This window comes from Otolemur garnettii, unplaced genomic scaffold, assembly GCF_000181295.1.
Source record: "Otolemur garnettii isolate 467f Iridium unplaced genomic scaffold, OtoGar3 scaffold00086, whole genome shotgun sequence".
Lineage (NCBI taxonomy): Eukaryota > Metazoa > Chordata > Mammalia > Primates > Galagidae > Otolemur > Otolemur garnettii.
Window position 1 is genome coordinate 763,556 of NW_003852481.1, and position 9,977 is coordinate 773,532.

The window sequence follows — 9,977 nt, forward strand, 5'->3', positions numbered from 1 at the left end:
ACAACAAAAACATAGCCAGTGTTATGGCAGGCACCTATAGTCCCAGCTATCTGGGAGGCTGAGGCAAGAAAATTGCTTAAGCCCTAAAGTTTGAGGTTGCTGTGAGTTGTGATGCCATGGCACTCTACTGAGAGTGATGTAGTGAGACTTTGTCTAAAACAACAACAACAACAAAAAAAAAAAAAAAACCCTGTCTCTACTCAAAACAGAAAAACTAGCCGGGCATTGTGGTGGGCGCCTGTAGTCCCAGCTACTGGAGAAGCTGAGCAAGAGGATTGCTTGAGCCTAAGAGTGTGAAGTTGCTACAAGTGGATTTCTTGAGCTCAGGAGTTTGAGAGGAGCCTCAGGAAGAGTGAGACTCTGTCTCTAAAAATTAGCCAGGCATGGTGGCAGGCACCTATAGTCTCAGGTACTTGGGAATTTGAGGCAAGAGGATCACTTAAGCCCAGGGATTTGAGGTTGCTGTGGGCTAAGATGATACCATGCATTCCATGCAGGGTGTCAGAATGAGACTCTATCTCAAAAATAAATAAATAAAAAATAAAAGATAATCTGTAGACTAGTTGGTTGATTCTATTACAATTTCCTAGTGTCTGTTTCATACTTGTAGAATCAGAGTATTTGGGGGGTAAAGCCCAGGAAGTACTATTTATTTTAAAAGCTCTCTATGTGATTCTCTTGCAGCTAACTTTGGAAACCATCATACTAGCTTATAAACTCCTTAAGACAAGACAATTTCTTCTTCATTTTGGTATTCTTGAGGTTTAAAAGTGTTGGCTGCATGCAGTGGCTCACGCCTGTAATACTAGCACATTGGAAAGTCGAGGCAGGAAGATGACTTGACGCCAGGAGTTTGAGACCAGCCTTGGCAAGAACAACACCTGTCTTGTTCTTAGATAAAACACTGAAAAATTAGCCACGTTTGGTGGCACATGCCTATAGTACCATCCACTTGGGAGCCTGAGTCAGGAAGATTGCTGGAGCCCAGGAGTTTCAGGTTGCAGTAAGCTGTGATGATACTAGTGCATTCTAGCCCAGGCAACAGCATGAGACTCTGTCTAAAAAAAATAAATCATAGCTTTGTACATTAATGTAATCATGGGGTACAATGTGCTGGTTTTATATACAATTTGAAATATTTTCATCAAACTGGTTAACATAGCCTTCATGGCGTTTTCTTAGTTATTGTGTTAAGACATTTATATTCTACACCTAGTACATTTCACATGTACCCTTGTAAGATGCACTGTAGGTGTGGTCCCACCAATTACCCTCTCTCCACCCATCCTCCTCTCTCCCCTCCCCTCCCTCTCCCTTTTCTCCTTCTTCTTGGGCTATAATTGGGTTATAGCTTTCATAAGAATGCTATAAATTGGTTTCATAGTAAGAGTGAGTCCATTGGATACTCTGAACAATAATTAGATAAATGAACAAAGGCATGCATAGAGAAACTAATTAATTCATGACCTCTGAATAGTTGGCACCACAACAATTTGGCAACTTTGAGCCTCCGGGCCTTTTAGTTTTTGTGTACTAGCCAATTAGCTAAATGTATTTTTGCTGTTAAAAATTTCACAGAGGATTGCTTGCTTCGGCAGCACATGTACTAAAATGGAACGATACAGAGAAGATTAGCATGGCCCCTGCGCAAGGATGACATGCAAATTCATGAAGCATTCCATATTTTTTTGAAGTTGCAAAAAAAAATTTTTTTTTTCACAGAGTTACACCCTGGAATCAAGGTGATCACATGTTGGCCCTGCCAAGTGTTAGAGGATAGGAGTAAAAAGAGATGGAATCAACCAAAGCTGCAACGGCTAAAATTTTTTTTTTTGTATCCTAAAAATGACTTCGGACTGATTATATCATTAAGATATAAAGATTAAAGAGGATTTTGTTATTTGAATGAATATATACTTTAATTTCGTTTCTAATTGGAATAAGTCAAATAACCGTTAAATTGATTTATAAAAGTTATTTGCCATTTTTTGCATGATGAAAGGACAAGAATGGGCTCATCTTTTAACACCTTTAGACCAAATTATTCGGATCTTGTGGGACTCACTCAAAATTAAACAGATTTAACTTTAGTGACAATGTAGAGAGGCAGTTGCAATATAGAAAACAAAAAAACTTAAAAAACTATTATTGAAGAAGTCGGTTGTATGCTTGGAAAAATTGACCCATTAAATAAGAGTAAAACATAATCTGTGAAACTACTAGGTGTAATCTTTTTTTTTTTTTTTTTGACATAGACACTCACTCTGTTACCCTGGGTAGTGTGCGGCAGTGTCCTCATAGCTCACAGCAACCTCAAATCCCTGGGCTCAAGTGATCCTCTTGCCTCAGTTTCCCAAGTGGCTGAGACTACAGGTGCCTGCTGCAATACCCAGCTATTTTTCAGAGATAGGTTCTCACTCTTGCTCAGGCTGGTCTCAAACTCCTGAGTTGAAGCAATCTACCTGCGTCAGCCTCCCAGTGGGCTAGGATTACAGGAGTGTACCATCGTGCCCAGCCTAAATATACGCCTTTTTAAAAAAGAAAAATCATTTGATTCTCCATTCAAAATAGTTTATCCTAGAAAAAGGAAATCAGGTAGGCATCAGACTTCTTGGTATCAATACATTAAATAAAACAACAGTGGGGCAATCCTTTAAAAGAAACTCAAGGGAGAAAAGTAAGAACCAAAGACTTTTTTTGTAGTTTTTGGCCGGGGCTGGCTTTGAACCCATCACCTGCGGTATATGGGGCCAGCACCCTACTTCTGGGCACCTTTGAGCCACAGGTGCCACCCAGAACCAAAGATTTTCTAACTAGCTAAGCTGTCCTTTAAGTATTGAGGCTGCTGAAAAACATTTTTAAACAGGCAGAGACTCTGGGAATATTTCACCCACATATTCCTTCTAATCAAGGGACACTGTGGCAGAAAGATGAAAGATGAGCACTAATTAAATGTAATTTTAGATCTCCGTCTAAACGAAGTGAGATAAATATGAAAGAATAGAATATAAATGTCTTGACAATGCAAATGAAAGAGAAAAACAGAATAAGCTCACTGACTTCTATATAGATAATGAGTAGGTGTTAAAGGGTAGATGCTTTTGGAAATTTTATTTTTAAGATAAACTTGTTCAAGCTAAAAAATTACTAGTTTCTGTTTATTGTAACTTGAAGGAGTTTGTCTTTCTTAAAAATTGTCAGAGGATGAAAACAATCAGCTATAGAATGCAATGGTGTACCAAGGCTGGCATTTACATGGATAACATATTCTTAGAAATCATAAAGCAAATAAAAAGCAAAGTGTTAATTAAACTTGGAATCTGATTCGAAAAGTATAATGTATTGGAGCTGTGGAATAGAGATTGTATTTAAAGGATAAAATATAAAACCAGATAGTTAACATTATTGCACTGAATGAAACCAATGATTATTTGAATAAAGCAAGAATGCTGGGTGGCGCCTGTGGCTCAGTGAGTAGGGTGCCGGCCCCATATACCAAGGGCGGCAGGTTCGAGCCTGGCCCTGGTCAAACTGCAACAACAACAACAAAATAGCTGGGCTTTGTGGTGGGCACCTGCAGTCCCAGCTACTACTCAGGAGGCTGAGGCAAGAGAATCGCCTAAGCCGAAGAGCTAGAGGTTGCTGTGAGCTGTGACACCACGGCACTGTACTGAGGGTGATAAAGTGAGACTCTGTCTCTTAAAAAAAAAAAAAAAAAGAGCAAGAATGCTAATGTTACCCAGTCATTTAAGTTATACCCTCTAGGGACCCAAGGAAGAACAGGCAACAATTACCTCATGTCAGATTTGTGTTTTTCTCAGATCCAGTTTTTCTATATGTGAGCATAGATTTTGCTCAGTTGCTGACATAACTATGGAATGATCAGGTGTAAATTGTTAATAGATGGCTTATGAACACAAAAGAAACACCAAAATAAGTGAGGGAAAGAGAACTTTTCATTTGGGGACATGTACTCCTGCACTTACAACAACAGAAAGCTCTGGTTTGGTTCAGTTTCTTCTCTGTAAAAGCAAGAGCAATAGAAAAATCACTGAAGACCAAGTTCAAAGCAAATGCTGAAAATGTTTCTTACAACAGTATAAACGTTGCAACGGTGAGAAAGAAAATGTAATCTGACTAAAGTTAGAAATGCTGCGGTTTGGTTTTTTTTTGCAGTTTTGGCCAGGGCTGGGTTTGAACCCATCACCTCTGGCATATGGGGCTGGCACCATACCCTTTTGAGCCACAGGTGCTACCCTGAAATGCTGCACTTTTAAGGTAAAGATATTATGGCAAATTGAAAATAATCTCCCCTCAAGAAAATAAAGTCCTGGGCGGCACCTGTGGCTCAGAGGAGTAGAGCACCACCCCCATATACTGGAAGTGGCAGGTTCAAACCCAGCCCTGGCCAAAAACTGCACATAAATAAATAAAAATAAAGTCCCATCTTGTTCATAAATATCTGGAAACTTCACTAATAATAGTAGCAATATAATTATTATTAATAATTTGAAGATCAGAGATATGACAGTGTTTTTCCAAATTGTAAGGGAGTTTTGGACTAGATCTGGTTGGTGGTCATACCAAGGTCCAATTATTATGATAATATGGATTACCAAGGAAGAAGGAACTTTTAAATATCTTGTCAGGAGAACAGAAGCTGCCTCAAATCCAACTCCCAGACTATTGGAGATCATGGGGTTTTATTTTGTTCTGAGACAGCGTCTCACTCTGTTGCCCTGGGTGGAGGGCCGTGGTTGCCTCAGCCTCCCCAGTACCTAGGGAGTACAGGTGTGCTCCACTACTCCCAACAAGCTAGGTTTTCTATTTTTAGTGGAGATGGGGGTCTCCCTCTTGCTCAGGCTGGTTTTGACTTCTGAGCTCAAGCAATCCACTCGCCTCAGCCTCCTAAAGTGTTAGTGATACTGGAATTTCACTTTTCAGTGGGTTCTTGGTCTCAGTGATTCAAAGAATGAATCCACGGACCACGGATCAGTGGTAAGACAGGATTTATTTACAGAAGAGGATGCAGAAGCACCAGAGCTCCTGGCAGAGAGAGAAAACCCAAGTCAGGAGAGAAAAGCTCTCTCTCTGTGTCTGTCTCTAGGCTCTTTGTCTAGGGGTATATATAGTCACATGGGGCCCTATGTAGTTCCATTTAGCAGGGCTTGGGAGTTACATTTAGTGGGTCTGGGACCCTCTGTAGTTACGTTTAGTGTGTTTGGGACATGTTCCCTGCTCCTTCTCAGATAGCCTGCGGCAGGCCTCCTGCTTGGGGAAAGGGTCTCCCATCCTCTAGTCCATAGGCTTTGTACCTGTAATTTATTTTCTTGAATGCTGTTCCTTGGAGTTATAGCTTGCTGAACTTCTTTCTTGGCTCAGCTCCCTGTCTTTGGCTTCATAGAGTCCGATTCTGTCTAGTTTTTCTTCCTCTGCTCAGGAACCTCTGACGAGGGTTGCTACCAGTCCGCCACCTTCCCAGAATCCTCATACTTAGGTTAGTTTTGAATCATTATAAAATTCATAATGTGAAAGTTCAGTTGGGGCCATCCTGCCACTAAATATACAAATAGAGGCAGTGAGTAATTCTTTTTTATTTTATTTATTTATTTTTAATAAATCATTAACTTTTTCCTTCTTTTTTAGAGACAGGGTTTCATTATTTTGCCCAGGCTGGCCTTGAACTCCTGAGCTCAAATGATTCTTCTGCCTCAGTCTCCTGAATAGCTGGGACTGAAGGCACACACCTTAGTGTTCCAGCCTTACCATGTTCTCTGCCTGCTTGAGAGGAAGCCAGTACACGGAGATGGCAGGAGTTACAGCAGAAAAAGAGTTTAGTGTTGCAGGTGCCATGTGAAGAGACAGTAGGAAGTCTCCTCATGGATTTGGGAAGAAAGAGTTTTTGAGCTATGTTCCCCCCACCCCAAGACAGAGTGTCACTCTGTCACCCAGACTAGAGTGCCATGATGTTGCCCTGGCTCACAGTAACCTCAAACTCCTGGAGTCAAGTGATCCTTCTGCCTCAGCCTCCTACCTAGTTGGGACTATGGGCACCTGCCACGATGCCTGGTGACTTTTTTTCTATTGTAGAGATGGAGTCTTGTCTTGCTCAGGCTGGTCTCAAACTCCTGAGCTCAAGTGATCCTCCTGCCTTGGCCAGGGCCTGGAAAATATCTCAAAAAATTAGCCTTAGGTTTCACAAGGGTGGTGTTATCTATGGGAGCAGTGAAGAAAGCTAAGAATCTTCTTCTTCTTCTTTTTATTTGCAGGTTTTTTTTTATGGCTGGGGCTGGGTTTGAACCTACCACCTCCGGCATATGGGGCCTGCACCCTAGTCCTTTGAGCCACAGGCACACCCAGAAAGCCAAGACTCTTTATGATTATCACTCTGTGACTCCTGAGTAGTAACCCATTATAGGAAAGCAAGCTGGGGAACAATGGCTGGTTACATATTTGTTTTTCCTGCCACAGTTCCCACTTTGTGGCACTTTATTAATTTTATAAAGGGCAGTTCAAGGTCTGGGTAATTATTGATACTCTTAAAGATAAATTGTCTAGATAAAGTCTAGAATGCTGGCTTGGCGCTTATGGCTCAAGTGGCTAAGGCGCCAGCCACATACACCTAAGGTGGCAGGTTCGAATCCAGCCCGGGCCTGCCAAACAACAATGATGGCTGCAACCAAAAAAATAGCCAGGCGTTGTGGTGGGCACCTGTGGTCCCAGCTACTTGGGAGGTGGAGGCAGGAGACTCGCTTGAGCCCAGGAGTTGGAGGTTGCTGTGCAAGATTTTTGTTATTGTTGTGGGCTATTTTTTTCCTGAAAAATATAATCTACCTGATCTTTGGGAGGAAAATCATTTTTCCTCAACCCTCATAAATTCATAGTTCAGACAGACTCCTGTAACAAAAGACAGATTAACAAGAGAAGAACAAACAAGTTATTTAGTAAGGTTTGCGGTGCAATCACCCAAGAGGAACCTCGGTGAAAAGTAACTCAAAGCAGTGGCTTAGAGCTCTGCTCTTTACGGCATCTTCACCCAAGAATAGTACATTTTTAAAGAAATGGCAGGAAAAGAAAACAGTTTCAGCTTCCAAAGGTGGGAAGCTGTGGGAAGTAAGCGTATGGGAGGAAACTAGCGGCTTGGGTTTATTTGCAGATTCCTCTGGTGCCTGCTCTGGGATGTTATTCTTCTCCAATAAAGAAGAATTTATATCCTGTCTTTACACAGAAAAATGGCCAGACAGAGTTTTTTCTCTGCTTGCTTCTTAATTGCTTTTAGCTCAAAAATAAATTTTATCCATCCCCAAAAGGAATATTTTGGGATGACATATTCCTTCACTATAGAAAATGACACAAGAAAATATAGAGTCTACTGACACGCTATTAGGCAAACATCCTTATACACAGAAGTGTCACTTAGGTCAAGAAAGAGGACTGTGTCTTCCATTCCCAGAATTCTTTCAGCACTTTATTTTCTGGCACTGCAAGATATCCAGCTCATCTTTATTTTCCTGGAATCAACTACTTCTCCAAAACCCTCTGGTTCATTTGACTGGAAAAAACAGTACTTACAGAGTGAGATCTGGGCAATAATTGTGCACATCATGGGGTGTCATTCTTTCTCTGTTTCTCAAACAAAATATACTTTAAAAAATAGTTTTAAAGTGGGTGGCACCTGTGGCTCCAGGGGTGGCAAGTTCAAGCCTGGCCCCAGCCAAAACTGAAAAAAAAAAATAGTTTTAAAGTACTGAAGTGGTCTTTTCAGAGTTTTAGAGACATGTAATTTGAAGAATTATAAGCATGAACTACTGCAACTATGTAAAGATTTACAAATGGAAACTAAGCAATGAATAATATTCAATGGGGCATCAAGGCATGACATTGAACTAAAAACATTATAGTTGCTCCCATAAATTTTAGTATAGCCTCCTCTTCTGACGTTTGGTCTATATTTGTAGCAGTGGTTATCAGGCACATTTCCAAATCCTTTTTAGTTCTTTAGAAACTTTGTCCATATTAATTGGCAGTGGAGAATATACATTTTAAAAATTAAAATGTGTTAAAAGCTATTTAGTGTCCTTCATGTCACAATTGAAAGCCTGTCTAGGAATCATTTCTATAGAAAACAAGGTATTAGAACAAATAAGCACTGAAACCATTGTAAAGATGTCATTTCATGTACTCAAATCAATGTAAAGATGTCATTTTATGTGTTCAAGATATGAACTATTTTTATTAAAAATTATTAAATCCTAATGACTTAGAATGTGATATTGAATTACCAATTGTGACTAAGATTTGAGTCGTCTATTATTTTACGTTAAAAATTTGATTTACATAACAAAGAAAATGACTTCTACTGAAAGTTCTATTTTGTCCTCTGGGTATTCTTTGTTCTTATTTCTTGGATAAAATGCCTTATCTTTTAAAAAATATTTACAATTTTTTTTTTGAAGATTGGTTTTTCTGTGTGCATTGGTTTATTAGTTTTGGCTTTACACATTTAACTTGAAGGATTTCCTTAAGTGTTTGGTACTTTTTGGTTATTTGTTGGTATTCACAAGGAAGGCTGATTAGAAATAAGTGAATGGAGGTCTTGTTAACTGGTAAGTTTCACTGAAGAGTGACAGGGAGGGTGGTGATTTGCTGTGATTTTGGCAGCTGCCTAATTGTCATGACATTAGGATCTCTCTCTTGGGCACTCACTTTCTCTAGAGAAGGAGGTTCCAGTTTCTTGCCTGGGATACATATGTGTATGGGTGCTTCAGTTTTTGGAAAGTGAATTACAGGCAAGGGCCTTATTGTTCTGTATGTAAAAGTGCATCCATAAACAAAAACATCTTTTAGTAGTTTTCTTAAAGTCCCAGGGCAGTAAACCAGCTGATCAGAACTCTGTAACTTTCTGTTGCACTGGCACATTCTCTTCTGAATATTTTTTCTCCTGGAAACAGCGGAACCTCCTTAAAGCCGTGAGATAACTACAAAGACTTACACTTCCTCTTTGTTCAGAGAAGGCAAGATAAGTGACACACTACCACAGACAGTGCCCAAGGACCAGCTGAACAACCTACTTTCTGCATCCCACCTGTTCACAAGACTGAAAGTAGGGGACCTGTGGCCTTGGGACCAGACGTGGCCATCTGGACACTTGAGTGCCAATCCTTTTGACTGAATCCAACTTTTACAGAACAAATCCTTTTAATAATGGGAAGGGCCACACTCAGGGATCTGCAGGGCCATATGAGGGCTTGAGGCTGCAGATTCCCCACCCAACTCATTATGCTATTAAAGTCTCTGCCCTGGGAGAGACGAATCTACCAATTTTTAATTATGTGATGTATAAGCTAACATGACTTCTCACTGTGCTTGTGTGCCCTACTTTCTGTCCCAAATATGTAATGATACTCACTCATTTCATGCGTTAGTCAATTCACCCCTAGGAAAAGTCCTGACCCTGTTAGTCAGGAAGGGCAGTCTATTCCTCCCATCTCTGGGTTCACACATCCTCCACAATAAATCTCCTTTCTCCCTTGACCATCCTCATTGTCTCAGGAACTGGGGGGAGCAAACACACACACACACAAATGTGGTAACTTTGCATGTGTTAAAATACATGTAACATAAAATTTATTATTTTAATCATTTTTATGTATACACCTCAGTGGCATTAAGCATGTTCACATGATTGTACAACTGATCTCCAGAACTCTGTTCATCTTGCAGAACTGAATCGCAACACTGATTGAACACTAACTCCCAATTCTCCCCATCCCCATCCCTGGCAAGCACCCCTCAGCTGCTTCTTCCCTACGATTTTGCCAAGTCTAAGTACGTCCTGTAAGTAATATTTATTCTTTTGTGACTGCCTTATTCACTTAGCATTATGTTCTCCGGGTTTACCAATGTTGTAGCTTGTGTCGGAACTTCCTTCTTTTTAAAGGCTGAATAATATTTCTGTTTCTTTTTTTTTTTTTTTG

At 40.2% G+C, this 9,977-nt stretch overlaps 1 non-coding gene across 1 annotated transcript; it reads left to right on the forward strand.

The window, feature by feature from the left end:
* The first annotated feature begins 1,583 nt into the window (after nucleotides 1–1,583).
* On the forward strand, nucleotides 1,584–1,688 carry LOC111726927. Its single transcript, XR_002774589.1, has one exon. It is a non-coding gene; the product is annotated as a U6 spliceosomal RNA (small nuclear RNA).
* Nucleotides 1,689–9,977: the final 8,289 nt, after the last annotated feature.